This window comes from Numenius arquata, chromosome 12, assembly GCF_964106895.1.
Source record: "Numenius arquata chromosome 12, bNumArq3.hap1.1, whole genome shotgun sequence".
In the NCBI taxonomy this organism is placed as follows: Eukaryota; Metazoa; Chordata; class Aves; order Charadriiformes; family Scolopacidae; genus Numenius; species Numenius arquata.
In genome coordinates, this window is record NC_133587.1 from 28,753,814 (window position 1) to 28,765,389 (window position 11,576).

Below are 11,576 nucleotides of genomic sequence, written 5' to 3' on the forward strand. Positions count from 1 at the left end.
TTCTCCACCCAGAACCCCATCGAAGGCCGTGCAAAGATGTTGTTATCAGCTGAAAACTCATTGGCTTGAGGCTGACCTGATGCTGAGTCATTGGCTCTACTGCATGTTTGGCGTTTACTCCTTTGGTACCTCACTGGGACTTCCTTTCATGCAATTCCTTTAACAAGATTTTATTTCTTTGGCTTTTGAGTTGCTTTGATGCCTCCTGCTGCTGGTGCATCTGGGTAATTTTCTTAAAATATATGCATCTGTGCACTCTGTGTATTACTTATTTAATGTCAGAGGCATGTGTGAGGCTGTCCATGTTTGCAAGAAGGCAGGGTTTTCATCCCAGGACTAAATCAAATGCTGCCAAGACAGCACAGTACAGACATAAATAAAACATAGGTTGTAGAGACAAACTGTCAGTGGTTCTCATCTCAAGTTCTGTTCATCGGTTTGTACACAACCATACTTACTGGCACTCCTGCCTCAGTGTATTCAGTATAAACTGATGATTGATTGAGAAAATAAATTAGAAAAAAAAAAGGAGTAATTTCTTACACCAGAAGCATATATGGGTAGATGCAGAGGGGAGATGGGAAAAGGGTGCAGAAGCAACACTGACCTGGTGGCGCTCATGCCAATGTGAAATGCAGTTAATGTAGTCAACGTGTTCACATCCCACAGGTGCAGAGAGGTTTCACACATCGGAGTAAATGTTTTCTAATTCCTAGACACACATGATAGAGAAGGACTGTACGCAGAGGGAAACACATTCAGGGAATGTGCCAGAAAGAAAGGTGTTTTTTTTTTAAAAGAGAGCTGGAAACACTCCAGCTCTGGATCCAGCTCCAGCTCTAGCCTCCAGCCATGGATACTAACCCACCCTAATTTGGACACCATCTAAGGGCCACCACTCTTATGGACTACACACTGCATCTCCTATGTGGCTGTTAGTGAACAGAGTGTCCCAGTGTGCTGTGTGTAACTGTGGACATTACAGGAGGAGTGTCCTCCCACCACTCAGAGACACAAAGCCCTGGGACCCCCATGCTGTGCAGGACCCCCCGGCTCACATGGCCCATCACAGTCATGTTCCCTCTCCCGTGCTGGGGGAAGGGAAGGTGTGAGCCACCTTTTCCATCAGGCACTGCCTGCCCCTGGATGCATACCCTGCTGGCTTCTTTCTGAATAGGTGATGCGTTGGTAATTATGCTACTTGAGGCTTTTTTGTAAGCTAAAGGTACTGTGCAGCTGTCTCTGTATTAGTGTTCCTATTGACCAGCATCTACAGTGGAAAGTTCGCAATGGCAGTAGATTTGCCCTTAACTAAGTGCATTTCTTTTCTTATCTTCATTGCAACATGTCACTGGTTTTTCACCCATTAGTGATTTTTTTCCTTCTTAACGTTGTCTCTAATTTCTGTGTCGTGAGGGGGAGTATTGTCAGATCGCATTCTCATGATGGGAGAGGCAGAAAATCCGTTCTGTATATCATGTGCCCTTGGCTTCCGACACCACAAAGGATTTCTTCAAGCCCTGCTCATTATCTCGTTTTATACTTTAAAAGAAAAGCTAAAATGCTGGTGACAAATGGCCTCGTTTATAACATTTAATTGACTGACTGTTCTTTTAAGCCTCTGAAATACACACTTTAGGCCAAAGCACTGGAAAAAGAACATGCCATTTACCCTGGTCTGCTGCCAGGTCACATTAAAAAATGTTCAGGAGGTGTTTGCTAGACCAGTACATGGAGTGTGCTTTCTCCAGCAGTGTCTCTCCAGCTATATGATGTGTTGCTCTTTGAAGAGGAGATTGAACAATTGCAGCAGAGGTACTTTTTACCCTTTTCTAATTACACTAACAACTTTACTAGAAACTTTTGCATGTGCAGCACAAGGCCTGTGCCCTCTGCAGAGGGTAGGACTTGGCAAAAGGTACAAGCACCTGCTGTGCCACCCCAGCCTTCATCTGACAGGTAAGTGGGGGCACTGTCATCCCTGCACCTTTTCCTCTGGGTTTCTACCAGCCCTGACGACGTCATCTCTTTCATGAGCAAGCAGCAGAAACGGGGTTGGAGAGAAACCATCATGGGGGGGTGAAGCCATTACAAAGTTGTATGTGGAAAGTGTCAATATTTCCCTGTTGACTAGGGGAGTGCCTTGAATGGGACCCTGGGGGCCTCCCTTCATCCCAGAACTAACCAATGTTTTCATTGACAGCTTGGGAAATGGAAAAGTAGAGCAATGTGCTCGTTGCAGCTACGGCGGGTGTTGCGCTGGCTGTAGGTTGCAGGAATGACGAACTGGAGACAGGGATTGGGAAGCCCGAAGGTGCAGTCTGGGGGAGATGAACGCACACCTATCCACAGTGTCCCTGAGCCAGGCTGGGGCTGACTGCCCAGGCTGCTGGTCGGCTCCAAGGACCTGCAGGTTGTGATGGGTCACAGGCTGAGAGCCCAAACTCCACTGTGAAGTATATAAATAGAAACACAGAGTGCAAGACACACTTCCCTCTGTTCATCTCCCTCTGTTAGTGTGACACTTCACCTAGAGATTTTTTTATGGATGGGGATGCTATTCCTCAAGAAAGATGTATGTGCAGGAAGGTAGGCTAAGGAAACTGGGTTTGGTTAAAGAACCGATGTCTGAAAGGAGAAATAATGGTTTTCAGGCATATAAAGGGCTGAGTAAAAAGAAAGTAAATAAACTGCTCTCTGTTCCTGCTATAGATAGCAGCCACGTGCTAAAATTTCAGTGAGGGCGTGTACTGGGTCTGGTTGGGAGAGAGTTAAGAAAGATTTAAGACAGATTTAAGAAATGTTTCTAATAGTAAGAGTAGTAAAATGCTGAAATACGTTGTCTCAGGAGACTGTGGAGGTTCTGTTCTTAGATGTTTTTAAGAACAGGTTATCCAGACATATGTAAGGACTAACCTAGGCATGGAGTGGAAGGAGGGGCTGGAGCCAGCCTGAGACCGCAAGGACGCTTCTGCATGACACTTTCATCATATTAATATGAACACCTGAGCCTCCTCTTATAAAGTACTAAAAACATCACCCTGGTTTCTAAACAGCCCCCAGAAAAGGTGTCAGTCTCGACTGAGCCCATCTCCAGTTTGAAGATGGAAACCTTTTGACTCCTTTCCCCATCCCACCCTCAGACAAACCTGCTGCTTTGGGCTCACCCCCAAAGTCACAGAAATCTTCTCCCCTCTCCTCTTCTCTGCTGTCCTGGGAGCCCCAAGCTGGAAAGGGCAGCAGCAGGACCCTTGCCCTGAGAGCCACCATGGTCCCAATGCCCTTGAAGAGCCAGTCCCACATTCCTGCTCCTCCCCACAGCAGCACACGCAGGGCACCCCAAAGCCCAGCGCCATCTCCCACAGCTGCTCTCCCCTGGGGAAACCCGGTCCCTTCGCAGCCCCCAGCCACCCCACGCTGACCGCTGGGGCACTCGGCACCGCATCCTAAGTAAAAGATCGACACAAATCCCACTGTCCTGATTAGCAGCCCGTCTAATCCCCGTGATGTCAGCAGGGTTTTGCGTGGCAGGATTTGGCCCACTGCCCTCATACAGGCACTGCTGAAGAGCTTTGGGCTTTATTCCCCTGCCTCCAGGCCGGCGGTGGGCAGGAGGAGGCTGCAGGTGTGAGCCTGCAGCAAGAGCCTGCAACAGGGTTTTAGCCACCCAGCAAAATCCACTGCCAGGTTTTGTTTATCTTGGTGGGAAAATGGGACAGAAAGGTGTTTCCTGAGCAATGCACAAAAATCCCACTGTGCAGTTCCTCTTTAACTGTGCAGCATATATATATGGGTTTGATTATATCTATGTGTATCAATATATAGTAATTATACAGTTTTCATGCTTCCTACAAGCAGTTTCTGGGGCTAAGACAAGGTACACGTGTTGCGGGGGGAGGAAAGGGAGAGATGGAAGGAGAGGAAACTGCCGCCGGACACGGCAGTTCTCCTCTAACCCCCATTTTTTACACCGATGGAATGCACCCGGCGACTGTTTCTACTATTTAAGGAAAAAGGTTCCTATACAAAATCCTGTGGTTTTGAAGTGATCCTTTTATAGGCATAAAGAGATTTTTTCCACATCCCTCTATTTGATTTCTTTTTTTACTCAGACCTGGCTACTCAAATAGATATTTGCAGAATATCATGCACTGGAATCAGACACTTTATTCCTATTCCTGGTACTAGAGATCAAATATGCCACCAGTTTACCACATAAAGCCACAGGGATGCAAACTGAAGTCAGTTTAGCTGTAGGGCAGGGCAAGAGAGAGTTGAATTTGGTCCCGTACCCATCCCAAGGGCTTTTAAGCTGGCAACGGCCCATCACAGAATTGAACGTGCTGAATGTCCTGCAGTGAGTTCGCCACAGTCACAGCGCTTTCTAATGTGTTGTTTACTCTCGTGGTTCTCAACAATGGTGAATGTTAATGGCGTTTCTAATCTCCTTAATTTAGAATACAGTTAACTATATGTTAACATTGAGTTAATAACATAGGGTTTTAGGGTGTGTATCCTAAACAGCAGTGGGATGCAATGCACAACCTGCTCCTGGAGCAGAGACCTGAACGCTTATCTCTCCTGTCCCAGAAGTGGGACATGTGGCATTCACGTCTGTTTGGGCCCAGAAAATGGTGAGCACTTCCCACATCCTGGACAGTGAGTTGCCAGCAGCGATATAGGACCAGGAGGTGATGTGGGGTGCCTGGGCTGTGATTGAGGGCACTGGTGTGGCCACACAGCCGAGCAGCGTGTGTCGAGTGCAGGGTCTCAGGTGGCAGACACCCAGCCCAAGGGCAGATGCTGAGCTGCTTGGCTCAGCCAATATGCTAGGATGCAAACCTTAGGGATTTGCAAGGAAGGCCACAGACACCTGAGAACTCCTTGAGTCCTTCCGGCATCAGCATCCTTGGGGGCACCCAGGCACAAGTGCTAAATTGGGGTCCTGGAATCAGCATTGCACAGCTCAGAGCTTCGTAAGGACCACAACAATCTTTAATTTATTACTCCAGACTACACAGTCATATACTGTGCTGGAGGTAGCTTTTCTGCACAAAACTACGAAACAAGGGATTCACAGAGCCCCAGTAGCCGCTCAGTGCCAGATGTCTATTATCTCATCACATACATATGCTGCGCAACGATGCTGGTGCTAATACTTTCCTTCACTACCACAGAGACATGCCTGGTACCACCAGTTTGCGCCGACATAAATAACAACCTGTCCAAGCATCTCCCCTACAAGTGTTGAGGGAAGGACATATGTTCCAGATGGAAACACAACCGGGGGTTGTGCCCTCAGTGGCTTTGAGTTATATAATTTTATCTCAATGTGACCTGAGTGGGAGTGATTCCTCCACAAACTGCATCATATTTGGCTGCTTGCGCGCTTACTTTTTTACGAAAGTAGGGGGACTGGTAATAAGGACAATGACAAGACTACTGCAAAGCAGTTGAGACTCAAGGTATATGGTAAAAAAAAAATTAACCTGCTACGTTAATCTGCTACAGACGAGGCATGTTCACTTATTCCTGCTTTAAAATGATGTAAATACCTGACTTCAGAAGAATAAATCTTGATTTACTCCCACACTGAATGAGTGGAAAATGCTGAAGTTGGAATTTGGATCAGTGGTACAGGTCTCAACTCTCCAGGCTTTGAGCATCCACAACTTGAAATCATCTTTTAACTGCACATGAGGCCACCATGGAAAATTATGTGATCTAGATGTACTTCCAGCTTATCTAGAAGGACCGATTAAGGCCAGGCTGAAGATATATTGACAGAATGGGGATGGAAAACTAAGTGCTGCCTGCCCACAGAGGGACAAACTCATTGCGCTCTCCCAAATTGTGGGTGGCCTATTGTGCATCGCTCCAGTCAATGAGACCATTACATTCATACATGCAAACCTAATTTGAAAAACCATTTAAAGTGAACAATGAATGTATTGTAATCTCATCATTCTCACACACTGGGCCTCAGCCCTCCCTTCTTCTCCAGTACATAGTAGCCTCTTCAAAATCCTGCAATTTAAAAAAAAAAGAATGTTGTGGGAGTAAAGTTAGCATAGAAGTACACAGACCACTGATGACTCTGTTTTCATCCGCACAGAGCATAAGGCAACCAGATGATTTATTTTTATTGGCACTACAGGCAGATAAGCTTCCACTATTATGAAGGAGTGAAGCGCGGGTTGGCCCAGGCTGTCAGTCAGAGCGCGCCCAGCAGAAAGACTACAAAACCCAATTCAGTAATTACATCCTCCTCAAGGACATATTGTGGAAGAAGGCCAGGATCTCTGCTTCTCCCATTGCACTAGGAAATAACCAGGAGTGCTCCTAGTCAATGAAGTCACTCTTTGCCCTTGGATTGTTGTTGACTTTTGTAAATGTTGTGGCATGTCATGGGACATCAAGGCTACACTGCAACTGAATCAAAAATGTCCAACTTAAAATAAGAACTAGACACTGAGACTGAAAAATAGAAATCCTCTATAAAGGTGCTGAGCCCTGGTACCTTCCCAGACTTCCTTGGGGTGAGGGCAAGGGCATCTCCACTTGGAGAGCTGCAGCCTGGGGAGGCTCACCAGTTTCTCCCCCTCTCCCAGGCAGTCTCAGCTCCACATGGTACCCACGGTGCTTGTCAAACCTGTTCGGAGTCCCCCACAACCTGCCCCACCACCCTCCTCGACTGCCTTATTGCCGTGCTTCACCTCCTGCCTGCCACGGGCAGGGAGGGCAGCCCGTGATTATTCTCATTTTTCCCCTGTGACCACTTCAGCAGGGCTTTCTGGTGTGCAGAGCCCACCAGAACAAAGCTTCTCCCTTTGGCCAGTGCTCTCCTGGCTTCTACAGAACACACATTTTGTGATCACCTGGACTCTGGAATTAAGAGGGCAAACTTTTGATGGATATTCCCACTCTTGCTGGGTTGTGGCTAATTTATCCGGATCATACACTTTCCTTGAAGGACACCTTGATTATCATGCAAATTACATTCTTACCTTGTTTCTCTGAGATCTCAAGTGGGAAATGAATTATTTTTTTTTTATTAAAGATTGCTAGAGGATTCTAGCAAGTAAAAAGACCATGAATACAAATGGATGATCAGGGATGAAAATCAAACAATATTAACAGCACCGCAGGATTGCTCCATAGCTTTATATTTCAGTGTTCTGGGTCTGTGTGCCTCCACAGTTGTACTCCCACTTCTTGGATGGTAGCATCGTACTTTGTCTCCCCTTCTGCTGAGGGGGAAACAAGGCAGCTCTCCTGCAGCTTCAAGGCCAACAATGAAGACACTCCAAAGAAAAGCAAATTGCAGCTCCATACACATGCTATGGGTATGTGTTAAGGCATCCACAGTGGGGATGTTGCTTCAACTTTCCTCCCAAAATAAGGGATTTTTTTGTTGGTTATTTAAGTCACTTGTTGCAGGAAAATGTTGCTTTTGAACAAGTTTTTTTCCAGTGAGTTTGAAAAATGACAACACCTGTAGTTTAAGTTTCCAGTTTTTGAAAACAAAATACCTTGAAAAATATGGATTTCTTTTTTCCATCTCTGGTACCAGGCCTAACAGCTTGAAAAATATCAGAGAGGGTCCTTTCTGTTTGTTTTTTCCCCCTTGTTTTTCCCTCTCTCTTTTGCCCCCAAACCCTCCGTAGGTCCCTGGGTGCCTCCTGCCTTTCCTGCATGCCTTGCCAAATTGGTTCCCCTGAGCGGCACCAGGACCTCACCACCAATGTGTCCCTGGCACAGCCTACATTTTGGAGAGGGGTGAGCATCCCCTGGGTGCCAGCCATGCAGGGCAGAAGCTGCGCCCCAGGTCACCCGTGGGCACTGATGGGGACCCCAGGTTGGACCCCCACTGCTGTGTCCAAGGGTTGCTCCCATTTCGCAGCGAGGGCTTAGCAAAGGTCTGGGTTCCCTTTTGCCAGCAGCTGGGCACGCTTGGTGCTTTCCACTGTTGGCACTGAAGATCAGGCCTCAGAGGACAAGGTGCTTTCCAAGATCAAATCAGGTTGGAAACTGTAAAGATCTGAGGGCTCCCTCAGCCAGAAAATCAGATCCAGCTTACCTGAAATGTCAGGTCACCCGGGCTGGAGTTAATAAACAGCTTGAGATGGATGGGAGCAAACAGCCATGGAGTTGCTCCTAGGAGCCTGTGAGGTTGGTTTCCTACAGAGTCCAGCCCCTGGCCTCCCCAGTGGCCAGGGCTTGCCCGGGCAAAGGGTCACCGATGCTGAGGATGGACCCAGCTTGTTGCATGTCCCAAACCTGCAGGGACTTCATGGCCCTGAAACACCTCCAGGGCCGGGTGAAAGCAGCTGGCAGAGCCACACGCTGCCAGGGGCAGATGGACATGCAGTGTAACCTCACAGGCCCCCTCTCGGTGGGAAATGAAGCTAAAACATCTAACCAGTCATTTGTACCTGTCACCCAGCAGACCAGGTCCTGCTGCTGCTGGGCTGCCAGGTACTGGGGACACCAAAATGGACTGTCTTGTATTCCTGGGGTCATCCTACCTGCATCCCTAACCACATAGCCAAAGTCCTTGTTTCCCCACACCCTGTAGAAATGCCTGTAGGGTAGATGCCCTCTTCTTTTGGGCATGAAATGGGTGTAGTGGGAAAGGACCTCGAGAGGTCATCGTGGGTCTCAGGTCATCAGCCCTTACCCTGTTTGTCCATCTCCTTCTAATCAAAGATGAGATTATTTCCTTCAGCCACCAGAGGCTGAAAAAAATATGGCTCAGATCCGATTTTGTACCACTGCAGTTAGATTTTCTGTCCTGCACAGGGGAAACAATGAAAGGTGAAATCCCTGTAGGGAAGGATTTGCGAAATTTTGCGGGAAATTGTTATTACAGATAATTGTTTCCTGCTGAGAGGATCTAACAGAACTTTACAGAAAAGCTGCCCCTTTCAGCAATATCCACTGCAGCATACCTAGGCACAAAAGTCTGTCTCTAGCATAAATATGCTTCACTGCACATTTTTCTGCTGCACCTGAAATCTAATATTGGTTAATTCCACTGGGATTTCCTTTAAAAGAGACACCATCGTGTAAATGATAAACCTGTTAAATTGAAAATGAGGTGAAATGGTGGGTGCTTTGGCATCTTGAGAATGAAGACTTTGAGTCTTATTGGTAGCTATTGAGACCTACCTTTTGAAAACATATAGGGAGAATTTACTGACTATCAGAACAAAATCTCCCCTCCTAAGCAGGCTCGTACTGCCCGAAGGCACCAGTTTTGTTTCAGAACATTTGATTGAGGATAAAAAAGACACTTATGAGCAGCTTCTTTTTTGTATCTGGTTCCTAGTATTTTGAGAATATGTCCTTTATTTCTCCCTGTTGAAGGTACCCTGTTAAAATAAGCCAGCATTAATAAAATAATAAATATGAAAATTGATGTAATACTAGCTTTTTACCATTCTATATGGCCATGGATATGCTTGTATCCTTTTTTTTTTCTCTAAGCCAGGACACCTTTGGTAAGTTGCTCTGAGCTGCCATAGTGTTAACTGTGGATGGGAAAGTGGGTCCTCAGACAAGCTCTCCTCTTCGCTCTTCCACTGAACTCACCAAAGTAGACTGATGGCTTGGGTACTTCTGTCCATTAAATGAAGCCCTCTTGCTCAGCTGCCTCTGACAGCTCTAAACTTGAAGCAACAGAGACTTTGACCTAGACAAAATAAAACTTCTGCTTACAATTATCACAATCAGAACAAAACCAAGAGCACTGTGACTGTTTTATTAATAGTGTGCTTTGCTGCTCCCAACATTTGCAAAATCTCTGTATCTGGCTCTCCAAGAATATTACTACTTGGACCTATTTTATATGGATTGTGAAGGATAAAAACATTCCTGAAAGCTCTCTTGCCAGCTCTGCTGCTTTGCCAGCACCAGTAATTGGAGAAGCAATGATGGTCCCTTTGAAATACGGACCACAGCATGGCTGGAGTACAGGGCCAGCCAGATATACATGCATGGACAGGTTCTACAGACGATTCATTTTCCATCCCACAGTAGCCCTCATGTTCCCTCTTCTGCTGCTCTGCAGTTTTCCTGCTGAGGACATATATAGGCAGAGAAGATACAAAATGTGATCTTTGAAATAATTTTGGAAACATGCCTCCACATCGGGCTCTCCTCCTGATCATAGGAAGAGGATCCAGTGGCAGAAGGCTGGAGCAGGAAGGAGCTCAGATCTCATGTTTTCCTTGCATGTCTCAGTAATAGCTTTATGAAGAATTAAAGCATTTTTGCAGGGCTGAAGGGTGCTGACGGCATCTGGTTTAACATGATAAACCTTGCTTGTCATCCCTAATTTACTGGCTATCAGATCAGCTCATCTGTTAGATTGGTATAGTGGCTCCCTGACATCATCAGGAGTGAACGTGTTACATCGATTAAGCCTTTTACAGTCCAGCATGGATTTAGGTAAACTGCAGTAACTGAAGGGCTTAATGAGAAAAACAGCCTGCGCGTGTAGAGCCCTACCTGAGACATATTTGAAAAGTGCAAGTGTCTGTTACACAGACCCCTAACTACTTTATCAGATGAGAGGAGAAACCTGGCAAAGCTTAATGCTCTCGTGGCAAGACACGTGAATGTGGTTGAGAGACATCTGTCAGGTCATCCAGACAGATACTCAGGCTGTGGGGAAGGGTGCTGCCATCCCAACTAAGGCATTTCCCGCATATACGCCTCAGCTCATCGTCTACCCAGAGAGCTTCCTGGGAGGTAATTTGTTTTTCAGGAGCAGGGTGAATAAGCTATAGTAGAAGAGCAACTACACTTTCTATCATGTCCTGCAAGTCACAGGAGTTTGATAACCAGATTTCTGTAACTATTTTGAGATCTATCTTAAGGAAAGAGGCAAATGCACAGACATACTCTGCAATGTAGTAGGTTAATAGAGGAATTTTATACCGTGATAGGAATGAATTTAAGAAGTTCTTGTACAGCTTTATTGACGGGTGGCAGTGTGAATGGCTTTGAGCCTGGTGTCCCATGACCCAACCAGCTCCCACACATGCAACAGCCACCAGACTGCAGAGTCCACCTGGCTCCACCATTCCCTGTCAGGCCATCAGTAGCAAGGGCAATGGAAGAGGGAATATCTGTGGGTATGTTCGTCACTTCTATCCTGGACGCCTCTTAGGGAGTGGGAGAAGGGGAGTGCTATATAGGAGAAAACATACCCAAGCCAGGCTAGTAGTAACCTCCTCCCATGTCACCCTTGTCACCATGCTCGTCATGACTCTCTGGCTGCAAAGAGCCAGCCAGCACCACCCTCCCATGGCATCTATACCAATGGGGAAGAGCAGCACCAGCCATGGGTTGAGCAAGAGCAGCTCCAGCTGCTAAATTCAGAGCCCAGGGCACAGCTGCAGAGCATCTGAGTCACTCTGAACATGGCAGGGCTGGATGGCAGCGCGGAAAGAGGCAGGCTCTGGTGGCCAAGCCCAGCTAAGATGGCAGCACCTAGAGTCATCCCCATTGCAGGAGTCCAAGTTTTTTAAGAGGTTCTGGGAAGGGGTGTACAAAGGGAGAACCTAAGT